Source organism: Xenopus laevis, chromosome 2S (assembly GCF_017654675.1).
Source record: "Xenopus laevis strain J_2021 chromosome 2S, Xenopus_laevis_v10.1, whole genome shotgun sequence".
Taxonomy (NCBI): Eukaryota; Metazoa; Chordata; class Amphibia; order Anura; family Pipidae; genus Xenopus; species Xenopus laevis.
Window position 1 is genome coordinate 30,036,287 of NC_054374.1, and position 8,334 is coordinate 30,044,620.

Sequence of the window (8,334 nt, forward strand, 5' to 3'; positions counted from 1 at the left end):
AAGCATAATGATTTTATGTTGCTCTGTAGATGACACATTTTGAAAGATTCTTGGTCATATATTGCAATTGAATAAAAGCTGCTGCATGATTGATTATAAGTTATGTGGAAATAATACCTTGAGTATAGAAAATATTCAGCCTAAAACTTTCACTAAAAATGGGTATTTACTGTTGTATAAAAACTTTAAGAGTTATAGCCTCTTGGTAGGCAATAGTCTGTTCAGCAAGCTGACTTAAAAGCTTAAAGATGTGATTCACCTTTCAGTGAGTTAATAGAATGCCATTCTAAGCAACTTTTCAATTGGGTCTTCATTATTATTATTATTTTTTTTATAGTTTTTTTAATTATTTGCCTTTCTTCTGACTCTTTCCAGCTTTCAAATGGAGGTCACTGACCCCATCAAAAACAAATGCTCTGTTAAAGCTATGAACGTATTACTTTTGCTACCTTTTATTTACTACTCTTTCTGTTCAGGTCCTTTCCTATTCATATTCCAGACTCTAATTCAAATCAGTGCATGGTTGCTAGAGTAATTTCATCCCTAGCAACTGGATTGCTGAAATTGTAAACCGGAGAGCTGCTGAATAAAAAGCTACATAACTCAAAAAACACAAATTATAAAACATTTAATTCAATAGCAAATTGTCTCAGAATATTATTTTCTATAGCGTACTAAAAGTTAACTCAAAGTGAACAACCCCTTTAATTCAGAACCATGGGTTTTAAGCCCTACGTTAGACCACTGCATTGAAAACTGAATTTTCTGTTCATTCACAACTTGATGGGCTCCTGAGCATGGCCACCCAGGGCCGGATTACATAGTGGGCGCCCCTAGGCCCACTACCGATCGTCACCCCTGTCCCTCCAGGGGGACAGGAGCAATGGGGATTGGCGCAAGGGAAATTAAAAAAATTATTGTGTCTCCAGTGCATCCCCAGTGTTTTTGAACCAATGTGGCTGTGGTTGGGCAGCATGCCGCCCCCCTAAAATCCTGCCGCCCTAGGCCCGGGCCTAGGTGGCCTTCCCACAAATCCGGGCCTGTGGCCACCATAGGAAACTCCAATAAAAATGCCTTCATTTTGATGGTAACTAAGCTGTTTACATTCATACTGATGGCAAAACAATCATATTGTGTTCATTGTATGCTTACATTTTTTTATCCTTCTCTGGCAAACTTCAGGTCCCAAGCATTGTATATTGTGAAACATAATAAAAAACACAAACAAACCATTTTGAGGTGCAATAGAAAGTTTATTTTTATTGATTAAAAAAATACAAATGCAGCTGCTTATAGATAATTGTATGTGTGTGTATATATAGATAGATAGATAGATAGATAGATAGATAGATAGATAGATAGATAGATAGATAGATAGATAGATAGTATATATTATAACAAACAAGGGAAAGTTGTGCTCCCCACTAATTATACAGAAGAAGTGACCAGCCCCATGTTGTAGCTCCCACCCTTTCCAGCTATAGTCAGGTGATCCCACTGGTGGCCAATAAAAGGGCAACCAAGTTTGGGAGTTTTACTTTGAAAGCAGCAAGTAAGGTAAAACTTTATAAAATGTATAATGAAGCAATACAATTCTTAATGAATCAGATGCAAGTTGAGTTTAGGGACTGGCTACACCAGGGTTGACTTTGACGTAGTCGGCCAGCTTAAATATATTGCAATATATGGATAAACAATCCCTGCTTTGTTTAAAGGGTAAGGCATTTTTAGTAGCTTAAGGCACAACATTTTCAATGTCCTTAATATATTGATAATGGATTGAGTTCCTTGGTTGGAGAGGAGTCACATGGGGTGGAAGGGCATGTAATGGGTAATAGGTGGGGGTAATATGGAGTGAGATGCAAACAGCGGAAGTGAAGCGGTCTATATATGTATAGCTAATAATGCACTTATTTCACTTTTACAGGTGTGACTGGGAGCAACTCCAGCAAGCAATATAAAAGTTTATTCCCCATGTTGCACCAATGTTTTATTTTTCTTCTTACTGCTGGATCAATTTCAAACTCCATGGCTTGACTAGTGTCTAAGAAACCACTAACTGTATTCTACAAATGTTACGTGTACCTTATTAGGAGCATTTCTGGAAGTTAAAAATTGCAATCTGGTGTTGTAGTTTGTGATAATCACTTAGAGGGGTGCCGCTAATGGCTTGTGATTGGCCAAAGATTTAAAAAAATTGACCAGTCACAGGCCCACTAGCTATGCCCACCCCCAGCCCTCCCCTCTAGTGATATCACAGACTATAATAAAGTCTGCACAGTGGCTACAGATTTGCAGGAAACACTGGAAACTGCCACAGTGCTGCATTTTTATTTGTTCCTAAGGCCATATTTCTAGATTATTGGTGGAAATAAAGGGCTTAGACATGAATATATGAAATGGTGCTAAATTTATGGGTCTAGTACGTGTTAAGATTGATTTTAGATTTAGAAAGGTAGAAATCCTACTTGATCAATGATCAAATCTTTTGCAAGAAAGAGAAGTTTAGTTAAATATTATAGTTTGTGATGTTACTAGAGAGGTGCCAACAGTTAACTGTGATTGGCCAAAAACTGACAAATGTCCAATCACAGCCCACTAGTCCACCCCCATCCCTCCTCTCTAGTGATATCACAGATTATGATATAGTGAACAAGTTAAAGTGCTGCAAAATTATTTTCATTTCACAACTGCTCATTTGTATGGCTGATTTTGATATCGTTTTCTGGGCCAATGGCAGGGTGATGGGCACCCATACTTTTTTTTCACAGGTTGTGGGGAAATGTCAGTTATTTTTTTTCTTTTTAGATCAATTTCAATGGCAAGGCCTAATCGTTTAAGAACATTATATTTATCTGATTACTTATACTGTCTCTGATAAAGCCATTTTCCAGGTACATTTGAATGCTTGTTTCATTTTGAATCTGAATTTTTATGGGTCTGGTAACATAGTAACATATCTTTACCTTCTGGATTGCTGTTTTACAACATTTAGTATAGTGATTATACAGTATACGTTAAATGCAGCTTCTGTTCCCACAGACTTGTAGTTTTTAAATGCTTTTCTCTTTATTCCTATTAACTTCTTTATTTCTATATTAAGCCACATAGGGTGTTTCTTGGTGTTTCTACATTTACTTCTTAAGGGAATAAATTGAGAATAGTAACTATTTAATATAATTTTGAATGCCAACCATTGTTGTTCTGTGTTTTTAGCAGAAAACTATGCCCCAATCTATGCTCTGCAAGGCACTACAATTAGCTTTTCTGAAATTCAGGGTTTTCGTTGTCCCAATGTATATTTGTTTTTTTGCACCAGACATTCAATGAGACATTATGGTCACTATTACCAGGGGTTCAATTACTTACACATTTGCTTTATGTTCTGGGTCATTAGAGATCACTAGATCCAGTATAGCATTTGGTCTGGTTGGCTCCTCAACAACCTGATTGACTCAATATTTTTAATATCCGGAGCATGTCTGGAAGTTAAGAATTCTACCTGATAAATCATAAGTTTTTCATAAGATAAAATGTAATGTTGTTTGAGATATCACTAGAGGGGTACCACTGGTGGCTTGTGATTGGCCATAGATTTTAAAATAAATTGACCCGTCACTGACCAGTAGCTATACCTACCCCCAGCCCTCCCCTCTAGTGATATCGCAGACCACAATAAAGTATGCACACTGGCTACAGATTTGCAGGAAACACTGGGAAACTGCCTGCAGTGATGCATTTTTATTTGTTCCTATGGCCATATTTTCTAGATGTGAAATAAGTTTTATGTTTTAAAAATAAGTGATATGTTTTATGTTTAAAAGGGACAAGTCACCAACTACTTTTTAATTCATTGAGAGATATACCCCTCTCTCTGCCCTTATTCTATGGAGAAATTTAAAATGGAAAATTTAGCTAGGTCCATTAAAATGGGACTCGAGAAGCCAATTTTTATCAAGGCAGTATTTAAAAAGTTTTTGTTTTCTTTACCTCTAAAGCTGTATTATGGTGCTAATTAAGGGTCTAGCTGAGTATCTGATAAGATTACTTTTAGCTTAAAAGTTAACTGTTTGGGAAGTTACTTTAAAACTTGGTTGCGGTTTGTGGTATCAATAGAGGGACGCCACTAGTGCATTGTGATTGGCCAAAAAATTGATAAATGACCACTCACAACCCACTAGCTTTGCCCACCCCCATCCCTTCCCTCTAGTGAGATCACAGACCTTGTTAAACGAAATGCTGGGAATCAATCCAGCAATTTCAGCTCTTAAAGTTACCAGGAGTGACTTTTTGCTTCCCCCTGGCTTCTTTGAGGATGCTTTATAAGTTTTCTGTTTGCTTACTGGCCTGAGTGGATCCATTTGAATGAATACCCCTGTTTTTAAGTATATTCTGGCTTGCTTAAAGTGGTGGGTATAAGCAGCAGGGCTCTGAGCATTATACTGTAAGCCTTATATACTTTTTCTATTTTTGTGTTTTTTTTAAATATATTGCTATATTAAGAAAAATACCTTAATAAATACCTATTCTGTATCTATGTTAAACTACATAGTGTGACTTCACTGTTTTCAATTTAATTTATTATGGATCTATTTGTGCAAGTTAATAAGCTTCCTATTATTATAATTATTATTATCAGGGGCTTTTTTTGCAGTTATAAATCCATTTTGTCTTCTTAAAGATTTGTTAACAAGGGGGTCTAACCAAACCATTAGAGAAAGCACAGAGACATTGCAAAGGAAGAAATTTAGAATGGAAAATGTGGCTAGGTCTTTGTGTTGGTGATGAATATAGGATTAAAGCTACATTAAAATGGGACTCGAGAAGCCAATTTTTATCAAAGCAGTATTAAAAAAGTGTTTGTTTCTCTACCTTAAATGCTGTATTATGGTGCTAATTAAGGCTAAGGCCACACTAGGCGATAGCGCCACGATTTGACTCGCGGCGACTTTTCGCCGCGACTTTTAAGCCGCAAATCGCTGGGGAAACTTTTGCGCTGGCGTCTATGGGGAATCGCGAAAAATCGCCAGCGTAAAAACACACGCGGCGATCTTTTTTCTACTGTCGCTCGAAATTGCCTCGCTAGGGCGATTTCGAGCGACAATAGAAAAAAGATCGCCGCGTGTGTTTTTACGCTCGCGATTCCCCATAGACGCCAGCGCAAAAGTTTCCCCAGCGATTGCGGCTGAAAAGTCGCGGCGAAAAGTCGCCGCGAGTCAAATCGGCGGCGCTATCGCCTAGTGTGGCCTTAGCCTAAGGGTCTAGCTGAGTATCTGATTAAGATTACTTTTAGCTTAAAAGTTAACTGTTTGGGGAAGTTACGTTAAAACTTGGTTGCGGTTTGTTGTATCAATAGAGGGATGCCACTAGTGCATTGTGATTGGCCGAAAATTGATAAATGACCACACAACCCACTAGCTATGCCCACCCCCATCCCTTCCCTCTAGTGAGATCACAGACCTTGTTAAAAGAAATGCTGGGAATCAATCCAGCAATTTCAGCTCTTAAAGTTACCAGGAGTGAATATTTGCTTCCCCTGGTTTTTTTGAGGATGCTTTATAAATTTTATGTTTGCTTCATGGCCTGAGTGGATCCATTTGAAATGAATACCCCTGTTTTTAAATTGTGGGGTATAAGCACCAGGACTGTGTGCATTATACTTTTAGCCTTATATACTTTTTCTATTTTTGTGCTTTTTTAAATATTTTTACTAATATTAAGAAAACAACCTTAATAAATATTGATTCTTTATCTATGTTAAATTACATACAGTGCCTTCACTGTTTTAATTTAATTTATTATTGGTCTAGTTGGGCAAGTTAATAAGCTTCCTATTATTATCAGGGGCTTGTTTTGCCACATCCCATTTTTGTCTTATTTAAGAAAGTAAAGAGAAAGTACAGAGGCTACATTGGAAAGTAGAGATAAAACCATAACTGGGAAAAGGAGGAAAAGGTTTTCTTTTTCTTTTTTAAACCTAAAACAAAATAAAAAAATAGCCCCCGGCTACCTTGGTCTTACTTACCTTATCCACAGTGCTACAAACCTGCACCAAATGAGTCGGTTATTATGCGTGTTGAGAAGCCAGCTGTGGAAAAGGAAAGGAGTTGAGTTTGTCATCTTGTTTCAGGTTTTTATAATTTACATCAGATGTTATATAGATAATAGAAAATCTATAGCTTTTATCTTATTGCCTGCAATGAATAGTCGAGATGGGTGGCCAGGATTGGGTTCAACTACAGTTATTATTCCTTTTTCCAGGGAGTGTAGAATCTAAGCCTCTGATACACAAGTACCAGTGTGCATGAACTAGTAGATTCTAAGTTTGATTTATGGAGTGCCACATCTTGGCTGGCAACCAGAGTGGTAATGCAAAGTAACAATTACAAAAGTCACTCATAGACAAATGTCCATAAATAGTAACATCTCCCATTGGTTGTTGGAGGAATGACATACTTACCCAATATCACTGGATGGATCTTGTGACAGAGCAATCACAATACATATACAGTAAAAAAAAAAACAGTCTGTATCCCTGATTAATGGTCTTTGCACTGGGAATATCTAGGCAGGGGGTACCTCTGCGAGCTCAAGTGTTGGGTTGGCATCTAACCATGAGGCCCAAATATTATCGAATTTTGTAGGAGAGCTCGAGCTACATATGTTAGTTTTATAAGTGGTAAGGTTTTCTTCACCAGTGTTATCCAGTCTAACAATTTCGGTGACTCAGAACTCATGCATTTATTTAATGGCAATTATTTTTTTCGCATAAAACAGGATTGCTCTCATTAGTTTCCTTGAATTAGACCGGGGAAGGAGATCCTCAACTACTCCCAGGAGACACACTTCTGGAGACTTAACCCTTGGCAAAGCCAACTGCTCAGACCAGTATCTGCTGATGTGCAGACATTACCACACCATATGCACAAAGCCCACGTTTGCAGCTTGACATTTGGGCACTCAGCATTGGACGATCTCCCCATAATTTTCAGCTTAAGTGGAGTAATATACACTTGGTGGAAGAATTTAAATTGTATGGATCTATCCCTAGTGGCAATTAGAAAATCATATATATGATCAGTCACTTCTTCCCATTGTTCCTCCCCAAGCGCAGGAACCACCTTAATCCATTTAAGTTTTGCTTTGGCAAAGGGGGTAGGTGTAGTTGGAGGCAGCAATTTATATAGCTGAGAGAGCAACTTTTCAGTCTTGGGCTCCCAGAGCCTATCCTCCCATATGGTTGTGCCCATTTCCAGTTTGAGGGAACAAAATTGTGACTGAAAGGCATTGCGTAACTGCAGATACCTAAAAAACTGTAAACTATGGTTTTCTATTTTTTTTTCCAGCACTTCAAATTGGGGGAAAATTCCATCTGCTGTTAGATCAGATAATCATTTTACTCCTATCTGGGACCAGTTATAGAAGTCAGGAAGATCAAGGAACTGCTGGAGATTAGAGTTCCTCCAAATGGGCATATGCGGGAAGGTAGTATTATTGACACTTGACTTCTGTTTCATTTATATCCCATACTCTGATAGGGGTGCTAAGTACCTCCGGTAAGACTGGCATGTCTTTCATGGACCTATATGGCGCGTTACGTAGGGCCTCTAGTGATCCCATAATATTTCCGTGTAAGGCTGTTAGAGGATTATTCAGGGTCTGGATTGAACCAATTATGCACATATGTTAATTGTCCTGCAAAATAATAGTGCTGCATATTAGGTAAAGCCAGCCCACCCGTGTGATACGAGACTGTTAGAGTGTCCCATCCGACTCGAGGGGATTTATTTGCCCAGACAAATGATCTATTTTCACTATTAAGTTTAGTAAAGAAGCGGTTTGTCAACATTATCAGAGCATTTTGGGAGTGGGTAAAGGAATTTCGGGAGGTAAATCATTTTAAATAAGTTGATTCTGCCCCAAAACGTTAACGGGAGCTTCATCCAGTGCATAGCATCATTCTTAAATTTGGCAACGATGGGTCTAGATTGATCTCGCAAAACTTGGATGTATCTCTGGTAATCTCTATGCCTAGGTATCTGAATTGGGAAACCCAGTTTGAGACCGTTTCTAGTATCCCCCTCTCTCGAATCTGCTAGGGAAAATAAATTGCTCTTTTGTCAGTTTACTCTGTGAATACATTTACCTTTGTGCGAATTTAATATCGTTTTTGAGAACCCGAACACTTCCGTGAGTGGAAGAAGTTTTGCGAATTTTATAGTTCGGGCCAGTGCGCAGTGAATGTAATAAAACTTCTTACTGAAAAAGTTGTTATGTTTGCTCCAAAAGATAACGACACCTTCAAGCACTTCTTCAAAGTGGACAATGCGCAAA